Source organism: Xenopus laevis, chromosome 2S, assembly GCF_017654675.1.
Source record: "Xenopus laevis strain J_2021 chromosome 2S, Xenopus_laevis_v10.1, whole genome shotgun sequence".
NCBI lineage: Eukaryota > Metazoa > Chordata > Amphibia > Anura > Pipidae > Xenopus > Xenopus laevis.
The window spans coordinates 151,647,640-151,672,996 of NC_054374.1; positions in this window are offsets into that span (position 1 = coordinate 151,647,640).

Consider the following 25,357-nt stretch of genomic DNA (forward strand, 5'->3'; position numbering starts at 1 on the left):
ATTGAAAAAACTTCTAAATTCTAATTCCAAAAGTTTTTTTGGTCCAATTGGTCCATTTTCGATCAAATAGGTCTGTATTCGGCAGAATTCGAATCGTACGAATCAAAGGAATAGCGTTATCAAACTAATTTGAATAGAATTTTTCCCAAAAAATTTTTAATTTTTCAAAGTCCACCAATTGACCCCAAATAGGTTCTAGAAGGTCCCCCATAGGTTAAAACAGCAATTTGGCAGGTTTAAGATGGCGAATGGTCGATATTTCGATATTCAATTTTTTTTCATATTCAAATCAAATTTGGACTATTCCATAGTCGAAGTACACAAAAAATTGCTCGAAATTAGATTTTTTTTTCATTCGAAAATTCATCTCGACTTTTGATAAATCTGCCCCCAAGTGTTTAATTTATACGAGGCATTTTAATTCATTTTGACTATGTTTTAAAAGCAAGGGTTTGGTCTTATAGAGACAGCAAGGACCCTGTATCTCCACTGTTGTACATTGCCAAGTCTTGTCGCTGTCCAGATATTTGTAGAAATTCCTAGTATTTTGGGGGAATGAAGTCAATTCTGATACTAAGTTATTAAATTAAGTTCAGTGGTTGGTTTGGTTCAATATAAAACAAGCTTTGCACCAGAGGAGTTATATAATGGAACAGTCTACCAAGTATGCATTTGGGGTTTCCATGGTAATAAAAGCTTTGAACCATTCCCCAAAAGAAAAGTACCTTTACCTTGTGGCAGGGAAGTTTGTGTGCTGAAGTGAATTTAAATCTTTAGACAAGTGTTAGTATGTCAGCTGAAGATATGCAGTTGAAAATAATAAAAGAAAAAATCTTGCTGTGGTCCTTTTTAAAAGGATGCCTTTATAGTAATATAGCTGAGTCAGAAAAGCCATTGAAGGTCCAGATAAGGAGGCTTATATTTCTCTTACATGATTATTCTTAAGAGTTTCTATCGCCCGTTATACTGTATCAAATAGGAAGGGCATCATTTTTGATGAAGGGATGTCTTTTTAGGACCAGTATAAATCACAATGTATTTTTAGCCATGTTTGCTGTGTAGCAAATTTAAATAGCTAGAATATTTTCTTTTGGATTAGGAAGGGTCTTCAGTCTTCTAAATGGCATGTTTGTAATTGCAATGATTGAATCCATCCATCTTGTTTCCTATCTTCCGCTGTCCCTGTCTTTTCCAGTAATCTGGTCATTGGTGCTTCAAGCATAAGACCTGGTTCACGTTTATGTTATATAAACATCACCCTCGTTATCAAATGGTAATTTATCTGCAATATATCTACAAAAAATAATTGCAGTGTAAATTCCACTTTATAAAAGAGTAAGAGAGTGACTGCAGTTTGCAGAACTTGTGGGTTGCGCCAGATGCCCACCACTTATTTATAAAGGTGTCAGCGTCTTGTTTCAAACTGAGAACTTTCACTTCTACATTTTTTTTTTTGATACAGTGTCACACAGAAGGTTATTGGTTAAATTAAGGAATGTTGGCCTGAAACACAGTCTTTATACCTGGCTAAAAGATAGATTACAAAGAGTGGTGGTAAATGGAACAGTTTCTAATTGGATCAGTGTTGTTAGTGAAGTACCTCAGGAGGTGGGCATTAAAAGTACTGTTTCTATCTTTGCAGATGATACTAAATTGTGCAGAACTATAGGTTCCATGCAGGATGCTGCCACTTTGCAGAGTGATTTGTCTAAGTTGGGAAACTGGGCAGCAAACTGGAAAATGAGGTTCAATGTTGATAAATGCAGGTTAGAGACTAAAAATAAAAAAAATAATATAAATGCAAGTTATACACTAAATGGCAGTGTGTTGGGAGTTTCTAGAGGATCTAGGGGTTTTGTGGATAAATGTTTTCTATTTCTGGGCAGTGTCATTCTGTGGCTACTAAAGCAAATAAAGTTCTGTCTTGCATAAAAAAGGGCATTAACTCAAAGGATGAAAACATAATTCTGCCTCTTTATTGGTCCCTGGTAAGGCCTCACCTGGACTATGCAGTGCAGTTTTTTACCCACAAGAGTATCACCATACCAGAGGCCTCCCCTTCAGACTAGAAGAAAAGAACTTTCATTTGAAGCAACGTAGGGGGTTCTTCACAGTCAGGACAGTGAGGTTGTGGAATGCACTGCCGGGTGATATTGTGATGCTGATTCTGTTAATGACTTTAAGAATGGCTTGGATGATTTCTTGGACAAGAACAATATTCAAGGCTATTGTGATACTAAAATCTAAAGTTAGTGTATGGGTATATATTATTTATGTGGGTGCATGGAGGGATCAGTTTGAGTGTGTGTATGTATGGATGCTGGGTTTCATTTGGAGGGGTTGAAATTGGTGGACTTTGGTCTTTTTTCAACCTGATCTAACTATGTAACTATGTAAAAAAAAGTGCTGAACGATGTAGTAAAAAATACAGAAACCTCTAAAAGTCCGGATTGATTTAAATCGGCCCAATAGAATCAGCGCAGCTCCCATTGACTTCTATAGCACCCTGACAAACTTTACTTGGTGAAGTTTGGCATTAGAGGTTTTCATGGTTTTTACACTTAGGGGGTATTTACTTAAACTATAATAAAAACAATTACTCCAAAACCATAAATCTGATTTTAAAAGTTGATGCAGGAAAAAGTTGTGACAAAATCATGCCATTCGCCAAATCAAATTGTGTGGCTTTTTCAATTTCCTGCTCGAATCATGCGGCTTTTTCTAAATTTATGCCCAGAAAACGACTTTTAATTAAAACCAAAACCCTCAAATATCATGAAGGCAAGAAACATCTTCATAATGTTAAAAGGACATCTTCCATTGACTGTTTCATGATTTCAACAGATTTTAGCTGGAGTATTTTCTGATTTGGATTTTTAGAAGCTTTGGAGCATAACTAATCTCAAAAAAGTTAGGTTTTTTTCCCTCTAAAAATGTTTTCCTTAAAAACCCAACTAGAAAAATTTGAGGTTTAATAAATAGGCACCATAATAAATCTTGCATTTTTAGAGAATTTTTCAAGATTCGTGGAACAAACATAATTCGATTAGAATCTAATCATGGTTTCAAAAACCTCTAATACCACTAAAATTCAACCTTTAATAAATGGCCGCCAAGTCTTGATATGTAATTCACTCTTATCTGTATTCCTTTCTGAAAATAATAATGTTGCATTTTTAAAAAACAACAGATCAGCAAACAGATTCATTTTTATATGCCAATTTTTTTTTACCATGAAATCTATCTAGACTGAATACAGTAACGGAACTAGGTGGGGGTGGGCCCTGGTGCGGGCCGTGCAGTCAGGCCCCCCCACCTTCGTCCATGCAAATTTATTTTGCGGCTGCAGCCGGCTACATCGCTCGCGATCTGCTGGGGGGGCCCTGCGGGGGTACGGGCCCTGGCCCAGTTGCACCCTTTGCTCCCCCGGTAGTTACGGCACTGACTGAATAAACATCACAACACACTTGCGTTATGCCTTTGTCTAACAAAAAACATTAATGTGCAATGAAATATACTGTAGTAATCCAGTATCCTATAAAATGGCCTTTTAATGAATGCACAGATTTCCAAATCAACAGAAATACAACAGCTCCCATTTATAAAAAAAACTTTATTGGAGCTAATTATCCTATATATTGCTCAGTGCAGCATTCATTTAAATATTTGTAGCATTTTCTGAATTAACAGGTGCCAATCAGGCAGAACTGGGGGAATTGTTCTTTCTTCTTCAGTTCTGGGATTGATTTCAATGAATCTTGTTTTGGGGTTCAAATCTGAATAAAATCCCTGGAGTGGCAGCTCGGGATAGAATTGCTGTATTAAAAATCATTCTGTATAATGAGTTCAGTATGGCTGGAATTGTTTGTGACTTGATTTATAAGTTTAAGGAGGCACTGTATGTGGAAGCTTATTGTATCTTTGTATATAAAGTAAGCTTTAATATAAATTATTGTATTTGCTTTCACTGTCTAGTTTAACAGCCTTGCATGTAATTAAAATAATTTTATCTCCTTAATGTTGAGTTATTTTATTAGCTCTTGGGTTGTGCACTATTAAAATACAGAGAAAATAATTATGACCCAGAGGCCTAAAACAAATGTAACAAAGTCATTAATATTCATCAGCTGTTTTGCTTTCATAGTTGGCATTAAGAAGAGACAACATAAAAGCATAAATTAGTTCTGTTTCTTCTTATGCCATCTTCCAATTACTAACATTAAAGTACTAAACACGATAGCATCAGATCAGGCAGACAAGGTATCATTAATGTAACGCACAAAATGATGATTTGCTGACTCAAGGGAAGGGAGACAACATAATAATCATACGCACTTGACCTTCAAAGCCCCAGCCTATAAATTTCTGAATAAACAGTTCAGCTGGCAGCAGAGATAATCATGGTCATGTAGCTCAATAGAGATTGAATGGACAACATGGGTCGAGACAGACAAAAAAGCAGGGAAATCAGAAAAGCAGCCGTATTATCTCAACAGTATAAAGAGTGAAGAAGAGTATATTTAATTAGTAATGGTTGTTTCTACTTCTGGTTTGGACTAGATCAGTGACTCCTCAATGATACTTAAACTATCCCCAAGTCTCCTCCTTTGATTCTCTTGCCACTTGATAAGAGCTACAAAAAGCCCTTCAACAAGGTTGGAAAAATGCCAAGTATGAAACTGAATAAATGTATTGATTGAGAATGTGGGTATATGTTTGTTTTTTCCTTGTTGTGATGGTCATTCAAGCCACTAGTTACCCAGTCTACCATTTGGCACCAATGTCTTTATTTGCTTACTGTATTTGCAGTGTAAAAGTTTACACAAGTGTCCAGGGTGATTGTGTTTCTATTTTATAGAATTTCAGAATTGAAGTAAAGGAAACTAGGAATTAAAATAATGCATTATAGAGATATGTGCCCTGAATAACATATTATTTTGAAACTCTAACAGTAAAGCTGGCCATAGACTTAAAGATCCGCTCATTTGGCGTCATCGCCAAACGAGCGGATCTTTCCCCGATATGGTAATTCGAACGTTCGGCCATATGGCCGAACAATTGAATTACGATACGCCAAGGGGCTCCGATGGGTCGGTCGGTTAAAGGGATACTGTCATGGGAAAAAATTTTTTTTCAAAATGAATCAGTTAATAGTGCTGCTCCAGCAGAATTCTGCACTGAAATCAGTTTCTCAAAAGAGCAAACAGATTTTTTTATATTCAATTTTGAAATCTGACATGGGGCTAGACATATTGTCAATTTCCCAGCTGACCCAAGTCATGTGACTTGTGCTCTGATACACTTCAATCACTCTTTACTGCTGTACTGCAAGTTGGAGTGATATCACCCCCTCCCTTTTACTTCCCAGCAGCCAAACAAAAGAACAATGGGAAGGTAACCAGATAGCAGCTCCCTAACATAAGATAACAGCTGCCTGGTAGATCTAAGAACAACACTCAAAAGTAAAAACCCATGTCCCATTGAGACTCCTTCAATTACATTGAGAAGGAAAAACAGCAGCCTGCCAGAAAGCATTTCTCTCCTAAAGTACAGGCACAAGTCACATGACCAGGGGCAGCTGGGAAATTGACAAAATGTCTAGCCCCATGTCAGATTTCAAAATTGAATATAAAAAGAACTGTTTGCTCTTTTGAGAAATGGATTTCAGTGCAGAATTCTGCTGGAGCAGCACTATTAACTGATGCGTTTTGAAAAAAACATGTTTTCCCATGACAGTATCCCTTTAAAAATCAAACCTTCCCGATCGATATCGGGGGCAAGATATTGTTCGGGAAGACCCGTCGGAAGCCTCCATACACGGGCAGATAAGCTGTCAAATTGGTACAAACGACCGATATCGGCAGCTTTATCTGCCCGTGTATGGCCACCTTTAGAACCATTTATTTTATTATACATAGAAATCTGCCATTTATTTGTTAATTATTTGTTAATTCTGTATATTTGCCATACAGAGTATAGTCTTAGGGGCCCATATGCTAACAATCAAATTTAGATTTTTTTCCCACAAATCACCAAAAATGCATAGTTTTCTAAAAGCTGTAAAAGAATGTCTGACTTTTTTTTCGCTTAGTATTGCCTGAAAAACTGATTTTTAAAGGTATTTGTGGTATACAGATTTTTTTTTTGGATCATCCATCGCTTTTTTTCGTTCATACTTTATTAATTGGAACTTTTAATAAATTCAATGACAATCGTGTTTTTTTCCAAAAACCTCTAAAACCACAAAATTCTGACCTTTTATAAATAAGCCTCCACATACTACTCTGAGATGTTTTCATATGGAGTTCATAGCTTACAATTTTCATATAGGAGAAGCTTTTCAGGCGATGTATCATAAAAAAAAAGGTACAAGGCTGGAAAACATATACAGGAGAATACAGGAATAGTATCAAAATTAGCTATGGTGCTATGGTTGAGTAGATTCAGTTTTGGCTGGAGGATATGCAGCAGGCTGTTGGAGTTAATAGTGAACATTCTCAGGCTGGACAGAAAACAAGCCACATGCTGCAGGTTTTTATACTTTGTCACAATATTTTCATTGTTTATTAGTGGCATGGCAGATGGTGTAGATGCTAAAGTATTTCATCTGGATGAAGGTGAAAAGATAAGTATCATGGTAAATGTTCTACGGGGAGAAAAAAAAGAAAAACTAGAGGTTTAGAAACAGCAGAAGAATAGGCTACAATATGTTTTGTAGAATATAAAAGGTAGTATTCAGAGGGGCAAATTCACTAAGATTCGTAGTTGCACCAGCGTCCGCTTCGCCGCACTTCGCCAGGGGTATTTTCGCCAGCGCTACGCAAATTCACTAAAATCCGAAGTTGCGCTCAGGGGAAGCGTAAGGTTGCGAAGTTGTGCTAGCGTTAATTCGCCAAGCAAAGCGAAGTTATGCTAGCGATGCTTAATTTGCATACGGCGCCAAATTGAAGTTACAATGGAGGAATATGTAGCAACACTACACAAGCCTGGGAAACCTTCAAAACAGCAAATAAAATTTTTATTTTGCCCTACACATGTGCCCACTGTATAGTTAAGGTGCCATGAGTTAGGAAATGTAGGGGGGAAGGAGGGGAGCCCCAAAAAATTTTTCGATCTTTTTCACCCTATCACCCATAAGAAAAGAAAAAATGGCAGCGTTTTTTGGGACTTAGAAACATTTTTAACTTTATTTGAAGCAATCCCTATCTACTCTATTGCACTTCGCCTGGTCTGAGGTGGCGAAGAAATTCTGGGTAAAGGTAGCGTTCAGAATAATTTGCGCGTCAGTGAATTTGCGTAGTTACGTCCGTTGCGCAAATTCTCCAAGCGTAAGGGTGCGAAGTAACACTAGCAAATTTACGCCAGCGTCTCTTAGTGAATCGGCGAATTAACGAAAATGCGCTACACTAGCGTTAGGCGCTTCATCGTTTAGTGAATTTGCCCCAAAGATCCTAAAAGAGGATTTCATCCCAATAAGTTTACAGATTTGGTCAGAATACTTCAACAGTATCTTTTTTTGCAACAATTACATTTAAGTGTTATGGCCTGCAGAATTCATGTCCATATCTGGCAACCCCCAATTAAGAAGTTTAAGAATTTCATTTGGTCACCATATAGTATTTACAGCAATTACTAACTGAAAAATATCCCAGGCAGACAGATCATTCATTGGTCAGAAAAGGGAGTCATACATTAACAATAAATGGTGTCTGTATTTTGTGGTAATGAAATTATACATATGGGCTTCCTAGTCTTTTTCTGATAAGTGGTTGTGACAATTGTCTGCAATATATGGACAAACAATCCCTGTGTTGTTTAAAGGGTAAGGCATTTTTTAGTAGCAGTATGCACAAAATGTCGCTGTCTTAAATATATTGAAAATGGGTTGAGTGCAGAGGACCTCTTGTAGTTGACTATATGTATTTTGTGGTCACACCCTCATTGCACCCCCGCCTAATGGTTTTAAAAAATAGTGGTGAGCACAACTTTCCCTTGTTTGTTATAGTTCTACAGGAGCAGTGACCAGCTCCATGTTGTAGCTCCCACCCCTCCCAGCTATAGTCAGGTGATCCCACTGGTGTCTAATAAAAGGGCAGCCAAGTTTGGGAGTTTTACTTTGAAAGCAGCTAGTAAGTTGCAGGTAAAACTTAGTCCCTTTGTAAAATGTATAATGAAGCAATTGAATTCTTAATGAATCAGATGAAAATTGAGCATAGGACTGGCCAGATATGGGATGACTTTGACGTAGTTGGCCAGCTTAAATATATTGCAATATATGGACAAACAATCCCTGTTTTGTTTAAAGGGTAAGGCATTTTTTAGTAGCAGTATGCACAAAATATCTCTGTCTTAAATATATTGATAATGGGTTGAGTGCAGAGGACCTCTTGTAGTTGACTATATGTATTTTGTGGTCACAGCCTCATTGCACCCCCGCCTAATGGTTTTAAAAAATAGTGGTGAGCACAACTTTCCCTTGTTTGTAATTGTCTGTTGAAGCCATAGAAGCCACAGGCTGGCAGTGAGTAAACAGTGAGTAAACTAGCAACACTTTTGTCATCACTTTCTGGGCCCTTGAAGTTCCCTGTTAGCTCCTGAAGCCATATTTCAAAGCATGCATATCATGACACCATTTTTTCTGGTCGGACTTTTAAAGGGGAAAAACATTTTTTGTAGAAAAAAAATTTAATTCTTTTTATTAAATATGATGTTAAAAGTCTGAATAAAAATGTACTCCAACTGCCTAGTTCATGTAGAAGTCAATGGCAGATGTCCTGTTGATATTTTGAATATATCCTGATCTGTGCTGGGTTTCTGAAGATTTCATGGTTTCATGCATCAAATCGAAAAAAGTCGCAGTGACACCCATTTGAAAGCTGCAAAGATTCAAAAGAAGGCAAATAATTATAAAACTATTAAAAATAAATAATAAAAAAAGTTGAAAAGTTGCTTACAATTGGCCATTCTATAACATACTAAAAGTTACCTTAAAGGTGAACCACTCCTTTAATCACTTATGGTATATCTTCCTTTAATTCATTGAAATGTACTAAGATATTGCAAAAATACACATAGAGCCTCATCTGCCAAAAACTGGGCACCTTGTCCATTTATATATGTCAATTATGTACCTACGTTCTAGTAAAATGAAACTCAGAGTTGCTCCTCAATCTGAATGTCAATTGCTAAATACATAAAGGGACAGAACAAGGGTGCATGGAGACCCCCCTGGAATGTCCCTTGCTTGTGTGTCATTTAGAATATAAGGGTACACAAGGCACTGAGGAGCCCTTATGACATACAGTATGGACATTGAGTAAAACCTGTAGTTATAATGCTTTTAAATTAAAAAATACCTTAAAAGTGTAAATGCACTATACAGAATATCTACCTCTGAAATATAATTGATGACATTTAATTAATAATCATTTCCGCATTGTGTTAATATGTAATGGCATCGTAAAAATGACTGTTCATTATTTTGGATGCAGAATTGCCTCCCCCTCCCCCCTTTCTTCTTTCTGTATCCCCCCTTTTTTTTTCTTTTCTTTTTCACTTATGTATTTATTATTTATTCATTTTATTTCTTTCTTCATGTACATTTCCTTTTTCTTCATATTTCCATATTATTAATATTTAGCATTTCGTGCCTTTTGACCTTCCAAAATTGTACTGCGGCTCTATATTGTACAATATACTTAGGGGCCCATTTACTTAGCTCGAGTGAAGGAATAGAGGGAAAAAAACTTTGAATTTCGAATATTTTTTTTGGCTACTTCGACCATCGACTATGACTTCGAATCGAACGATTCGAACTAAAAATCGTTCGACTATTCGACCATTCGATAGTCGAAGTACTGTCTCTTCGACCTCCTAGTTTGCCACCTAAAAGCTACCGAAGTCAATGTTAGCCTATGGGGAAGGTCCCCATAGGCTTAGCAATCTTTTTTTGGTCGAACAAAAATCGTTCGATCGATGGATTAAAATCCTTCGAATCGAACGAACGAATAGCGCTAAATCCTTCGACTCCGATATTCGAAGTCGAAGGATTTAACTTCGACAGTCGAATATCAAGGGTTAATTAACCCTCGATATTCGACCTTAAGTAAATTTGCCCCATAGTCATGCATTCAACAGCATAGCCTTTTCTGCATACTCAGCAGAAACACTCCCTAGATACTTAGAGGCCCATTTACTAACAATCTATTTTTTCCACGAATCTCAAAAAAAATTGTGGTTTTACTATATTGTACTGTATATTGTAGATGTATTAAGTGTAAAAAAAACACAAAAACCTCTAATGCAATTTGTCAGGTAAAAGTAGTCGAGGTCCTATAGAAGTCAGTGGGAGCTGCACTGATCTTATTGGACCATTTTTAATTGATTCTGACTTTTACATTTTCTTTGATTTCTTTTTTCGCTAGGAATTGTCTGAAAAACTATTTTTTTGGATTGTTTTTTTTTCTTACTTTTTATTTTTGGATCTTTTAATAAATTCCATGATATTTGTGGTTTTAGAGAAAGTTGGTTGGTTTCAAAAACCTCTAAAACCACTAAAATTAGAATGTTAATAAGCCTCCATGTGTAGTATTATAAAGACATTGCATACTTATGAATTTAGAGTTGCTTGCACATTCAGTGCAATCTATTTATTAGCCACAAACCATGACAAAATTAATAATGTTTCAGGGGATACCCCTCCCATGGTCAGTGGTGAAAAAAAGTGTGAGCAAGCATTTGCAAGTAAGGGCCAGACTTGCATACGTTATTTACTTAAAGGGATACTGTCATGGGAAAAAAAATGTTTTCAAAATCAGTTAATAGTGCTGCTCCAGCAGAATTCTGCACTGAAATCCATTTCTCAAAAGAGCAAACAGATTTTTTTATATTCAATTTTGAAATCTGACATGGGGCTAGACATATTGTCAATTTCCCAGCTGCCCCAAGTCATATGACTTGTGTTCTGATAAACTTTAATCACTCTTTACTGCTGTACCGCAAGTTGGAGTGATATCACCCCCTCCCTTTCCCCCCCAGCAGCCAAACAAAAGAACAATGGGAAGGTAATCAGATAGCAGCTCCCTAACACAAGATAACAGCTGCCTGGTAGATCTAAGAACAACACTCAATAGTAAAAACCCATGTCCCACTGAGACACATTCAGTTACATTAAGAAGGAAAAGCAGCAACCTGCCAGAAAGCATTTCTCTCCTAAAGTGCAGGCACAAGTCACATGACATGGGGCAGCTGGGAAATTGACAAAATGTCTAGTCCCATGTCAGATTTCAAAATTGAATATAAAAAAATCTGTTTGCTCTTTTGAGAAATGGATTTCAGTGCAGAATTCTGCTGGAGTAGCACTATTAACTGATGCATTTTGAAAAAAAAAACATGTTTTCCGATGGCAGGATCCCTTTAATTAAAGAAATATATTACAATAATGGTTCCATATAATGATGAGCAAAACTGAACCTCAAAAAATTTGCGAAATGGCAACATTTTACCAAATGCCTTAGAGTGGAGGTCCCCAAAAAAAATTGTTGTGCCATAAGCCACATTCAAATGTAAAAAGAGTTGGGGAGCAACACAAAAGGGAAACATTTCCTGGGAGGAGATTTGTTATTTGGTAGTCCTTGTGTAGACTTCCAGCTTACAGAAGGCTTTGTTTGGCAGTGCACCTGGTTTTTATGCAAGCAAATTTTGCTTCCAAACCAGGAATTTGAGGCCATTGGGAGCAACGTCCAAGGGGTTGGGGAGCAACATGTTGTTTGTGAGCTTGGTTGGGGATCACTGGCTAAATACATTGGAGTCAATGCTCCTTTTTTTATCATTCCACATGCTTTGGGGTCAATGGGTGTTTTTACCCATCTGAATTTTTTTTCCGGAAAACAGAAAGCATTGAGAAATTCTAAAGCAGATTTGTAAACATTTTTGGCATTGGTGAAAACATGAATATTGCCACAAACCTGTATCTGGGGAACACATTTGCTTGAAAACGAAACAGTTAATAATCAGCAATAGTGATGGGCGAATTTATTCGCCAGGCGTGAATTTGCGGCGAATTTGCGCGTTTCGCCGCCAGCGAATAAATTCGTGAAACGCCCGCGAAAATTCGCGTAAAAAATTCGCCCAAAAACGGGCGCCGGCGTCAAAAACGAGATGCCGGCGCCGTTTCGCTAATTTTTCGCCGTTTCGCGAATTTCGCGCGAAATTTGCAAATTTTTCGGCGAAGCGAAACGGCGCAAATTCGCCCATCACTAATCAGCAATATCGAGTGATATCCAATTTAATATGTGCTTGACCATTAACATGGTACTTTTTTCCGATTAAATTCAGTGATTTAAGAAATAGTACTGTGCAAAATATCAGCATGCTGCGAAAATTGTTTAATTTTATTTTCTAAACTGCACATTTTATTCCCATCTCTGTGGCTGTTAGATTAATTTGGTGCTTTCTTCTTAGAAAGGCAGACTAATTTAAAGTGACTGGCAGTTGTTCAGGGAAACTCCCTTTATAAAGCATAATTCATCTTGACATTTTTCCTGCTCGTCAGAGACTTAACTTATTTTTAAGTGTGTCAATCTGTTTTCTAGTCATGGAAGTTGTAGGGCTTAACCGCATTTAATCGGTTCCATTTCCTTTTGTAGTTATAAGAATGTGAACGTTTGTTTGATTTTATGGAAAAGTTCTGAATATTTTACCACATAAATTACTGTAGTATTTTAGTAATATTTGTGATTTTTTTTTATTTGTGTCTCCAGGTTCGTATCACGGTCGGCACCCTAAATGCAGAACCAATGGTAAGCACCGTGGTCTCGGCTCTTTCTTCAGCCTCTAACAGTCGTCTTTCACCTCTGGAGGAGCCCTCGGCTAATCGGATGCCACCAGGTATTTTAAGAGAGGTGCCAAGCTAAGGGTTCTGGACAAGCAAAGGGGCACGAACATAAAGCAAAGTCTTTTGGGCAGAAGGTCGCAGAACAAGGCGTAGGCAGAAAGCGTAGTCAAATCAGGCCGTATAAGTACAGGCAGAGTGCAAGCAGAGTCAGACAGGCAAGGGTCAAACCGGGGAATCAATCAAAGGGGATGCGGATATAGAAGAGTTGGTTACCAGGCAGGGTCAGGATTACAGAAGTCAGGATCGTCAACAACTGGCAGGGGGTCACAACAGGTATCAGATATCAGACAGGATTTACAGCTCAGAAGCACCAGAAAATCACAAGAATAATCCTATAACGGGCAATGAGAAATACAAACTGTCACTTTGCGCCAATAAACCGGCACAGTGGAAGAAGAGGAGCGGCGAGGCGGGCGTCCCCGCCGATGGCAAGGCAGGCGTCCCCGTCGCACCACTAGACCACCAGGGTGTTGATAATTTTATTGCTATGACCTCGTTATATGGAAAGCAAAACTCAGAGATAAGGCTATTTCAAATAGAATGAGGTTTATTGAGTTTAACAAAGAACATATAATGGTTTTGCTTTGGGAAAAACAGTCAATGTTACACCGAAGTGTAACCTGAGGCTTTTGCCAAAGACACTCCCCTTTTCACAAGCTTTTATAGATTAAAATGGGAGTACACATACATACGTTATATAACTTGAACCCTCCCAAAATGTTGGAAGAGGACTGAATGTTCTTAGCTACAGATATTGCACTGGAAATAGTTTCCCCCTTACAACTGTCCCTCAGCCTTGCAGTTCTTTATCTGTTAAAAGCAGACACAGGGATGACCTAATCAAATGAAGAAAGCACTTCTGTACAAAGGGGCCTCATCTAGTATTAGCTGACACTCTGAATTCTGTCAGTAGTTTACAAAGTGGACTCTCATCACTGGGTGTCATTTATAAGAGAATAAATAAATGGGGATCATCACCCCTCCTTTCATCTTTCCTGCCTTGGGCATGTGGTTATTGCTAAGTCAGAATGATAGGGGCATTTGGTATTAGATTTTATAATTCTTACACATAACCATTTGTCCGTCATTGGAATCGGCTGTTCTCATATAAATGTGGTCATATAAAAAATATATTATCAAGGGTGAGTTGTCACAGTTCGGTTGGAGAATGACGGTGGTAGGAGCAGCAGAATACTACATGAAGGGACTTCTTAACCATGTCTTTAAATATAAACCTCATACAAACCACAGTTCTCCTCTTTCCCTCTCCTGGTTAGTGCTGGTTAGAGAGGTCAGCACCTCTCTCACTATATATATAATTGTTGGATATGTTACATGTGCCTTGATGTATTGAAACTGTCACTAAATACTCAAAATTGTAAATAGTAGTCACGTAAGTGTCACGCATGTTGGTTTGTTTTATTTTGTTTTTTGTTTGTATGTTCTGAAAATTCAAAATAAAAACCTTAAAAAAAAGGCGTAGAGACCAGGACTGGGACAGGAATGAACAAGTGAAGAACCAGTGACAGGATAGTTACATAGTTACATAGTTAAATCGGGTTGAAAAAAGACAAAGTCCATCAAGTTCAACCCCTCCAAATGAAAACCCAGCATCCATACACACACCCCTCCCTACTCTCACATAAATTCTATATACCCATATCTATACTAACTATAGAGCTTAATATCACAATAGCCTTTGATATTATGTCTGTCCAAGAAATCATCCAAGTCCCTCTTATAGTCATTAACTGAATCAGCATCACAACATCACCCGGCAGTGCATTCCACAACCTCACTGTCCTGACTGTGAAGAGCCCCCTACGTTGCTTCAAATGAAAGTTCTTTTCTTCTAGTCTGAAGGGGAGGCCTCTGGTACGGTGATCCACTTTATGGGTAAAAAGGTCCCCTGCTATTTGTCTATAATGTCCTTTAATGTACTTGTAAAGTGTAATCATGTCCCCTCGCAAGTGTCTTTTTTCCAGAGAAAACAACCCCAACCTTGACAGTCTCCCCTCATAATTTAAGTCTTCCCTCCCTCTAACCAGTTTAGTTGCACTTAGTCTCTGCACTCTCTCCAGCTCATTTATATCCCTCTTAAGGACTGGAGTCCAAAACTGCACTGCATACTCCAGATGAGGCCTCACCAGGGACCTATAAAGAGGCAGAATTATGTTTTCATACTGTATGTTTTCAGGATGGAGCAGGCATCAAGACCAGGACTGGAACAGGAGCTGAACCAAACAAGGCTAGAAAAAAGGAGCACAATCAAATAAGGGGCAAGAGGGAGGAGAGCACACAAGACCAATTGATTGAGCTACTTATAAAATCTAAGCATCTAGGTCCAGCCAGCACCATCAGTTAGTGCTCAAAACTGAGGTTTGTGTGCCGAAAAGTCTACTCCATAGTGATATAAGCCATAATGTAGTAACATTTTCCCCCACATCTTTATTGTTACAGAGATATTTTGGTGGAAAATTTTGGCAGTGCTATAATAACATCATTCATCAGAGATTTTTTCTACGTACTTGAATACAATGTGCCACGTCTCAAGTTACCAGTAGCCAGCTGTGTAACACATGGGAAAAACCCGTGTTGTAGGCTAGACATTTTTATGAGAATTTTTAATGCCCACAAACAAGAAGATAGCTATACATCATTTTAAGATTTTCTTTTGCAAAACTGGCAGTAGAAGTGAAAAAATGATGGAAAACTAATCTGTAAATATTTTTACACTATCATTTTACATTTACAACATTTTACTTTAAGGACACGTTGGTGAATTCCAACAGAGCTAATTGCCATTGCTTGTAGACCAGTGGCATTTTGCATTCATGTACATGGAAGCTGTTACAAGTGAGTACTGGCATTTATATCACTGCCTCTAGAATATATTATCAATCTCTGCATTCACTTCTTATTTTTTCATCCACATCCACATAGTGGCTCACTTTATACTATATAACCTTGTTTTTGTACTGATAGGGGCCTGAGTGAAACCAAAAAGTCTACAAACCTCTACCCAACAACAATGCATGCTGATTATTCATTCCATTCATTCACACCTTGAATCCCTATAGATATAAGCTATAAAAATAAATCAAACACATGTACCAGATGTACACGTATAGTAGAAACCAACACAAAACTCAACAAGCCATTAAAACATCGGAAATGAATATATAAAAGATTATTAGTTAATGCAGCGGCCACAAGGAGCTTACTTGAGAAAGCAATGTAACAGCTACTCACGCTAACCCTTAGCCTCTCTCATTAATTGTTCCTTTCTTCCTCTAAATGGCAATGCAAATGTAAACTCAAAATGCTGCTTGCAAGATCACAGTGACATGGAATTCCACATAAAGAGAAACCTGCAAGACATGGGTGTAAAAGAAATAACTGGTAAAAATAACAAAGCAATGTATCTGTGCAGAGATGTTAGATAAAACGTGTTCATTAAATCATTTTAAGTATTTAAAAAAGGGATGTTGCTTCTGAAATGATTCCATAAAATCGGAATAAATTAGCACAGAGACTGTATTTATACGGAAATCTTACCAATATTAACTTTGTTTGCGTTTAATATTAATGCTACTTACCTCTATAAACACTATACCAGATACACATTCTTGCATAGCCATTAGGCTATAGCTCTATATACACAATACCTTATATCATTTTTCATTCTTTCTATTTATTACATAATTCTTGATACAAAAAATAAGGGGCATTCAGACTTCCAGAGATTCCACAAAGGACACCAAAAATCAGTATAAAAGATGTTTCTTGAAAGTTCCATTAGAAGATCAATATATCCAGTGACCCTACACGTTTTGTGCCTCCCGGAGCACTTAGTCATGTTATCTTGGGTTACTCGAAACAACTGGTATATATGATCATTTTTACAATGTGGAATTATTATTTTTATGTTGCTTCATTGCACAGCTTAAACTGTGTTTCACCACACCAACCAAGTTGCTCCCACACAAAATAATATTTGATTCCTATAGGTGATCTGTGCCAAGATTGAGTACCTATAAGTAGTGATGAACGAATCTTTCCCAGTAAAATCAATGGGTTTCAAAATATGTTTTACGTGCACAACATTTTTTTTTCACTCAGAATGCATTAAAGTCAATGGGCATTTTTTTCTTATGGCAACTTTTTTGTCTCGCCGACAATTTAGTCGCAGGAACTTTTTTATCTCCGCAAAATTTTCCGCAGCAAATTTTTGCCACAGTTTTGCAAAATAATGTGCAGGTGGCTAAGTGAGAAATCTCACAGTGAAACCATGCCTGTCGAATAAATTTGCTCATCAATACCTATAAGTCAAATATTCATCACTATATGGTGACATAGGAGGGAAAAAACTTGACTGGCCTGCACAGAGCCCTGACCTTAACCCAACTTAACCCCGTGAATTAAAATACCAATGCAAGCTGGACCAGATCACACAACATCAGTGAGCATCTTATATGATAAGAATCAGATGTTACCAACAATGATCCAGCTCAGTAGAGAAGAATATCATTAACATTCTTGGTTTCGGTGTGAAATGGGATAGGTAGGTATCCTCATGCTTTTGACTGTCTAGTGTATCTGATACCTGGTAGCAGCAAAAAGTTAACATTGTAAAATATCTTGGAATCCACCCTTCCCCAAAAACATGTACATTACGAATGAATGATTTTGTAAATGAAATAGTTTATAATCAGACTGGGAGACAGTAGTGGGAGAGCCTTGAAATTGTTGCCCAGTCTGTGACCCTGTGTAACAGTGGTTACTCACCCTGGTGGTCCAGTGGGGGGGGCGGCAGAGGCGCCCGCCACGCCATCTTCCTCCTTGGTGTGGGTCTCTCTAAGGCATGCACGCCGCGTATCTCTGTTATTTAAAGGTGCATGCGCAATTGGCGCGAAATTCAAAAGTTTAAAAGGGACATGTGTAGAATCTTTGCCCGTTATAGGAGTTTGTTCCTGGTGCTTCTGAGCTTTAAGCTAAATCTATTTGAACCTGTTTTGATTCCTGTTGTGACCCCTGCCTGGCTTTGACGATTCTTCTCTCTGTATCCTTACCCTTGCCTGTTTACCGACTCCAATTCTGCTTAACCCTCTGCTTGACTTCCTGGTTTGACCCTTGCCTGACTGACTATGCTTATTCTCTGCCTGCCTCGACCCGGCCTGAACTGACTACTCTATTGCCTAACGCCTTGTACTACAACCTTCTGCCCAAAGACTCTCGCTAACAGTCGTGCCCCTCTGCCTATCCAGAACCTCTTGCCTTGCACCTCTCGCTTAAGTCCTGGTGGCATCCAATTAGCTGAGGGCTCCTCCCGAGGCCAAAGGCAGTCCTACAGGTGAAGCAAGAGCCGAGACCAGGGTGCTTGGCATTTGTTCTGGTGTTGGGTGCCGACCGTGACACCCTGCGGCTGTTGATAAATTTAAAAATACTACAATATAATGTCTAATTCTGTTAGGAGGGGGTACATTCCCAAGGTGACATGGTCTGAAGGCCACATTGAACTTCCTTTGGTGCAATAATTATGATTTTCGAATACTCTTGCTACACTACCTTATATCTAATTCAGTATTTGCCATCATTGAAGATTAATGAAGACTCTCTCCTTTTGGAGGAATCTCGTGCTACACTTAGGAGAAAGAGCAGTGTTTCATTTCTCAGTTTTTATCAGTTTGATAAATTTTGTCTAACAGAGTAACACACAATAGTCCACCTAATGAATCACTTGGGCTCAGGCAGTTTCATCTTATGACTTCTCCTTATAGAAAATCCATCTTGCTCTAGTAGTGAGGCTGTCCATGGAAAAATACAATTATTTCTATAATTATTTATTTATTGATCTATTATTATATACAATCAAAATGCCTATGTCTCTTTAGTTGTTAATGGTTCTTTTTTACCACTGTGCTCAAAGCTGGGTAACATTGCTATAAAATTTTACTTTGTCATCCATGCCCTGATATATCAATGAACATTTTAAAAAGTGAGCGGTTTGAATGCCCTAGTAGTATCAACACATATCGTTCATTAAATCCATTACCAGGTGTAGGGGTGGGCTAATACATTTTTATGACTTTCTGCAGGTGCAGTATCTGTTAAGATGTAACACAAGGAACAGTTCAGTGTAAAAATAAAAACTGGGTAAATAGATAGGCTGTGCAAAATAAAAACATGTTTCTAATATAGTTAGTTAGCCAAAAATGTAATGTATAAAGGCTGGAGTGACTGGATGTGTAACATAATAGCCAGAACACTACTTCCTGCTTTTCAGCTCTCTAACTCTGAGTTAGTCAGTGACTTTAAGGGGGGCCACTTGGGACATAACTGTTCAGTGAGTTTGCAATTGATCCTCAGCATTCAGCTCAGATTGTAAAGCACACAGTTATGATCCATGTGCCGCCCCCTCAAGTCACTGCCTGGTAACCAATCAGTAGAAACCAAGATAGCTTAAAAGCAGGAAGTAGTGTTCTGGCTATTATGTTAGACATCCAGTCATTCCAGCCTTTTTACATTACATTTTTGGCTAACTAACTATATTGAAAACATTTTTTATTTTGCACAGCCAGTTTATTTACCCAGTTTTTATTTTATATTTTTATTTTATACTAAACAATTCCTTTTAAGTAAACCAAAGAAATTAGCCAAGAGTTACATGAACAGACGGAAGCAAATGTCATAGCATTAACCCTACGATGGCCAATAACAGTGGAGTAAATACCAGGGGTGGAGTTGATGCGTCTGCTCCCTGGCCTGCACCCACTTGGGGCCTGTTAAATGAGGAACAGCATGACTTGGAGCAGTGGAGTAAATAAGATTTCAAACGAGTGCATCCAGGAGGGTATGAGAAGTGAGTCTGGAGAAAATGGGGGACTGGGAGGGGCCTGGGGTATGTTTGGAGCCCATGGGTAGGGGACCCAAGTCTGATAACTGCACGTGGGCCCATGGCACCCTAGTTACACCACTGGCCAAAAAACAAATAATGATACATAATAAGATGGAGAAGGTTTTCCTTCATGGAAGGCATGTGCCACATCAGAGCCCTTCATAATACAAGAGTCTTACACTGCCTATTAACATTCTGAGTCTGTAATGCATTTAAAATCATGTCCTCCAACAAAAAGTGTGACCGAGTATTTAGACAATGTTGCACTTACCCGTAACTCAGGAGCTCTAGTGAGCAAACAGGAGATTTTAAGCCCAATTCCATTAACATACACCTTTAAGTAGTTCCTTGTTCTAAAGGATGAATGGCGGCTAGAAGCAATATTTAGATACAGTTTGTACAGAACAAGTACTGGTGGTTTCCTTCTGTGTTTCATGTACATGCCTGGTATCTAACATGTCACATCTTTCCTGCCTACCTTGATGAATTTACTAAAATTGGCAGTTTAGTACTCCGTAAATGGCATTTACTGATCATGTAATTAAAGCAGACATCAGTTATTACACATAGTACAAACATTACAGCTTTTACTATTTAACTCTATTTTTATTTTCCAAGAATATTGAGTGCACATGCATTTGTGTGTGATTGGAATGATTGGCCTTTCTGCGCCAACTATCCCCCCCCCAACTTTTCCTACCTGCTGTTCTGTAGGATCCTGGGTAGTTACCACTGTTTGACTCTCCCAAACAGCAACTCCGGCGAGAGCACTGCACTCCCCGGAACACACCATTTTAGACAGCATCTTCTGTTGCAGGATTTAAGGGAATATAAAATTTAAATAATGAGCCGCTTGGCTCCTAGCCCTAATATGCATATTTATCAGTGTCGACAACGTTGGCAGATTGCCACACAAAGCCCGTTCTGTCATTCAAATTCCACAGTGCAAATGAATAGAGCAGGCTTGTTCAGCCGAATCTATTTAAGCCGTTTTCATTTTTTTTTCTGCCTGTCTGTTGAAGAAAGTTAATGTAAAAGATGCTGATACCAATTTCACATTTCTCAAATGATGGCAAAATCCATTATCTACAGAAGAATAGTGAAGACAATGTTTGATCAAAGAGTGAGGGAGAGATTGGAAGATAGGGGGAAAATGCTCAAGGTCGTGTTAGTAAAGACGTATTGCTTCAGTAATGCATGATTGCCTATAGCTTTAGCATGCACAGATTGAGAACAGCCTAAAATATTTATACAATAATAAGACAGCTAAATGGGCAACCACAAATGCAGAGGCCATTGCTACAGACAAAAATAATATATATATATTAATGGTTTCTCTGCAAACCAACTGTACAACAGGGATAGACATGTAAAGCAGTTGAGATTAAATTCATGAAAGTCATTTTATCACCATTTCACACAGGCTCTTTTAAATGTATATTAAATCAACTATCGCGGCTCCTAAATTATGCCAGTACAGTACCTAAAGTGATCTATCACGTGTTTGCTGTCATTTTCTCATTAAAATAAAATGATCAAGACTTACTGCTGATCAAAGTACTTAGCAGTCGTTAATTAGTCGACTGATTAATAATTAGTAATCAGGAAATTGTTTTATCGCTACTGTATTAAAAAGCTTATAAACATTTTCTTCAGTTCAACGAGGAGGCCCATTTATTAAAGATCAGATATTAGTGGTGTTAGAGATTTCTGAAAGCACAATTAAACTCTATGGGGCAAATTCACTAAACGACGAAGCGCCTAACGCTAGCGTAAATACGCTAGCGTAGCGCATTTTCGTTAATTCGCCGATTTATTAATGGACGCTGGCGTAAATTCGCTAGTGTTACTTCGCACCCTTACGCCTGGCGAATTTGCGCAACGTACGTAACTACGCAAATTCACTAACGCGCAAATTATTCTGAACACTACATTTACGCCAGACTTCCTTCGTCACCTCAGACCAGGTGAAGTGCAATAGAGTAGATAGGGATTGCTTCAAAAAAAGTTACAAAAAATGCTGGCATTTTTTCATTTTTTATGGGTGATAGGCTGAAAAAGATCGACATTTTTTTGGGGCTACCCTCCTTCCCCCCTACATTTCCTAACTCATGGCAACTTAGCTATACAGTAGGCACATGTGTAGGGCAAAATAAAAATTTTATTTGCTGTTTTGAAGGTTTCCCAGGCTTGTGTAGCGATGCTACATATACCTCCATTGTAACTTGAATTTGGCGCCGTATGCAAATTAAGCATCGCTAGCGTAATTTTGCTTTGCTTGGCGAATTAACCTTAAGCTTCCCCTGAGCGCAACTTCAGATTTTAGTGAATTTGCGTAGCGCTGACGAAAATACCCCTGGCGAAGCGTGGCAAATCGCGGTGAAGCGCGGCAAAGTGGACGCTGGCGCAATAACGAATCTTAGTGAATGTCCCACTATTTCTTTAAAATCTCAAATGGCATAAGCTATAAATAAGTTAGTTATAAAAATAAATGAATTAATAATAAGTCATTAAAGTACAAAAGTACAAACGGTGAAAAAAATTGCAGAAAATATTAGGATTGTCTCTAAAACCTCTAAAAGTTTAAGTTTTTCGGATAATTACTAGCAAAAAAAAATCCCAAAACCTCTAAAAGTCTGAATGGCTAAAAAAAAAGTCCAATAGGATCAACACAGCTTCCATTGACTTCTATGGGACCTTGACTAGTTTTACTTGGAGTAGTTTTGTATAAGAGTCTTCTGTGGTATTAACACTTAATAAAGTTCAAATGTTTAGAGTTTTAAGAAATTAAAAAATTAAAAAAACAAGATTTCTGAAAAATGAAGGAAATCCAAAATCCAGAATTTAAATGCCTTGAATGTATTTTCAAAAGCAAATAGTCGCAGCCTGTTCCACATCTTATTCCAAAAACCAAGGATGTTTATATAGACTTAGTTATCTCTTTGTTTCTAAAAGAGATGTTAGTCTCTTTAAAGATGTTGAATTATTAATGGTGAGACTTGCTTCCATTCATAGATTCATATTAGAGTTTGTACACTGATGTTGGGCAATCAAGCTTGACATCAATATTCCAATTCATTCCACTGGGGTTCCGTTGGGTGAATGTCAGGGCTCTGTGCAGCCCAATCATGTTAGTCTACTCCCATCTCTTCAAATGGTATGGACCATACTTTATGCAGGGGTCATTATTTTGGTGAACCTGAAAAGTGCCTTTCTCCAAATGCTTGCCACAAACGGACCCAAAATTGTTAGGAATGTCATTGTATAATGTAATGGTATTTGTGGTGGCAATGATGAATGTGGCTGATACCAACCATTTCCAGTAATTAAATGGACTGTCCGATTATGTTTTGACATACAGTTTAAAAATGGCGAGGTTGTTTTTCCAAAATGCTACTTTTCTATTTACTTGAGAATGGGTATGGTTACTCTCACAATGCCATCTCACCATAAAGTTGAGAAACAGAGGTGGGCCAAGCCAGTCGGATGCCCGAGTCAACCCGATTGGTCAGTTCTCTGCCCCACCTTGTTCACACATGTGCATGTGTCTCTTCTGCCTACCCCTAGTTCCAGCCCTGCTGAGAAAACCCCACTACTCTCTACAGGTGAATCCCCAGTTGCCAGAAAACCCACATTTGCTTCTTTACCATGTTTCTATCTACATAAAATGCTCTTTACTCAATGCAGCAGGTTTGTGCCTGTTTTGGTCAATGATCTACCCTACAGATTAACTGGGTTAGTTCTCTAGTATTCTCAAACTCTGATCACCACAATGGGTGACCCTTGAGTTTGAGTTTTATCTGTGAAGGCCTATTGAGCTTCAGAGTGCAAATTTGCATTTTAAATATAGTGTTAGAAAATTTATTTAAAATACAAGAGATTTACAGTAGTAGGGATAAACAAAGGTGTCTCTACAAAGAAAGAAAACCTTGTAGAAAGGGAAAATATACACATTCCTTGTAGAGAGTGTAAAGGTTGGAACTAGAAACCAATTTGGAACCATTGAGCCCCCTCCCCATGTCCTACTATACAGTGTTTGATGAATTCATTCATTCATCAAACTCCCAGATAGATATTTGTTAATTTGACCCAATGTGGGGCAATCAAACTGTAACCATTAAATGTTCAAAACACTTCTTTATCTCTGCAACCTTTTCCACTCCTCCTTCTGTAAAGTACCTTACTTAGCAAATGGAAAGGGAACTCTGAATAAGCTAGCTCCATTAATAATACATGCTGTTTTGTGGAACAGTGATAACATGCCCTTCACGTGCCCTTAACTAAAATGTATCCTCAAATGATCTCAAAGGGGATTAGCAATAAAGATATTTGCAACACAATCAAAAATACACAGCGTGTACTCTAATGATGAGCCCAAATTTAGGAATATCTCTAAGGAAACACATATTTGCTGAGCAGACATAGTAAATATCCTATAGAAAATAATAGCCTATTCAGATTTGCAATGCATTCCACATAGCTTTCTATAGATCGACAGTGAGGAATGATGTCACAGACGATCAAAAATCTCTGCATAATTCTGAATCATCAAGAGACCAGCCAAATACTAGAATATTAATGCAATTCTATTAGCTTCCTAGAGAAAAAATGTAAGGGCAATTCTCATCAAACAATTTCCGCATAATTGTGATCACAGGTGCTTTAAAATGCACGGAATTGAGGGTCAAAATTGATCCAATAGGAATCCTCGCACAATTGCTTATTGCATCCGCAGATTTGCTCTTTTATTCATACAACAAATAAAAGCCGGCTGAGCACAGCAGAGATGAGAGCAAACACAGTAAAATCAAGACTCAATTGCGATTACCTTGAAAATGACATCATCGCATTTATTTTTGAAAAATAAGCTTGTTAAAAAACTAGGACGTTCAAATAGTTTTAATGTTGAATTCCTATTAATCCATATTACAAACTCGCCAGGATTTTGCTGCTGGATTTTGCCAGTTGCTATTCAAGATAACAAGATATTCTTTATAAGTTCAAAAACTGTGAATTCAAATGTATTCAAAATTGTGATTTACTTTAGAATAAAGAAAACAATCCCAAAGACTCTGCCACTAGTGATGGGCGAATTTGTTCGTCAGGCTCGCATTCACGGCAAATTTGCGGGATTCACCACCAGCGAATAAATTTGCGAAATGGCCATGAAAATTCACTGTTTCTCGAATTTCGCTGGAAATTCGCAAATTTTCCGGCAAAACGGCGCAAATTCGCCCATCACTATCTGCCACCATTATTCATGTCCAGATAAACCAGGCCAGGCATTTGGTTTCGTTTAGTGTGGCTCATTTATAAACGCTTGGCAAATTTACCCTAGGCAGTAACTTATAGCAACCAATCAGTAAGTAGCAGGTTTAAGCTCACTGCAGGTATATCAATTAAAGGAAACATCTGATTGGTTGCTATGGGTTACTGTCCAGGTGCTAATTGGCTCAATGTTTATAAATAACATTCAAGGCACTGGGGAATTTAACACACTCCAAGGAATGTTGAAGACAAGAAAGCAAAACAGCCCAACAATTATCTCAGTGTTCTTCAAAAAA